This window comes from Colobus angolensis, unplaced genomic scaffold (genome assembly GCF_000951035.1).
Source record: "Colobus angolensis palliatus isolate OR3802 unplaced genomic scaffold, Cang.pa_1.0 Scaffold256, whole genome shotgun sequence".
Lineage (NCBI taxonomy): Eukaryota > Metazoa > Chordata > Mammalia > Primates > Cercopithecidae > Colobus > Colobus angolensis.
Window position 1 is genome coordinate 1,980,921 of NW_012115777.1, and position 1,095 is coordinate 1,982,015.

The window sequence follows — 1,095 nt, forward strand, 5'->3', positions numbered from 1 at the left end:
TTGGCCAGCCCAACTGGCAGTGTCAAGAACAAAAATTCCAATTTTTTTTTTCTAAGAGTGAGATTGAGTATTTGATGGTGAGAAAAACAAAATGATTAGTAGGAAAATTTTGGGGGGGAAACGGAACTATTCAGTGATCCCTTCCCCAAATTCTTCATCCCTCAACTACTCATACAGGAGTTTTGCTTTCTTCAGGTGCACCTCAAGAACCACAAGTTTCTCAAGAGATGGGTATACTAACCAATCTCTATAATTATTTCTAAGTCCTGTCCTTTCAGAGTCTTGTTCTACTCTCCACTGGTCATGTGAGGTTCTTAATCCTCACTGTGCATCAAAATCACTAGATCAAAAACAAAACAACAAAAAAAACCCTAAAACTATAATACCCAGACCAATTGAAACTAGTATGAAGCCAAGGCTAAGAAACACTAACTCGGCCGGGCGCGGTGGCTCAAGCCTGTAATCCCAGCACTTTGGGAGGCCGAGACGGGCGGATCACCAGGTCAGGAGATCGAGACCATCCTGGCTAACACGGTGAAACCCCATCTCTACTAAAAAATACAAAAAAACTAGCTGGGCGAGGTGGCGGCGCCTGTAGTCCCAGCTACTCGGGAGGCTGAGGCAGGAGAATGGCTTGAACCCACAAGGCAGAGGTTGCAGTGAGCTGAGATTGGGCCACTGCACTCTACCCTGATGACAGAGTGAGACTCCGTCTTAAAAAAAAAAAAAGTTGTCCTCCAAACGGCTTAAACAGCAATAAACACTTTTATTTCCATGTGCCTGACTTAATTATCTGTCCCTCAGTTGGTTTGGAACTCAGGAGATGAAAAAGGGGGTGTTATCAATGGTCACACTAAAATTTAGATAATAGGCAGTGATCCTTTCTCTATCTGGAGCTGCATATTTAGGATTTCTGCTGTAATCCACTCCAATTCATCTCACTCTGAAAACTAACTTCTTTTTAACTGGATCTTCTGGTTCCTCACTAACCTGGGCTTTTATATGGAACTAGTGTTATTATTAGTGACAGAGACTACTAATTTTCACCAAAATTTAATCTCCTCTGCTTCTTTAGTAACAGAACACCCAAATAGG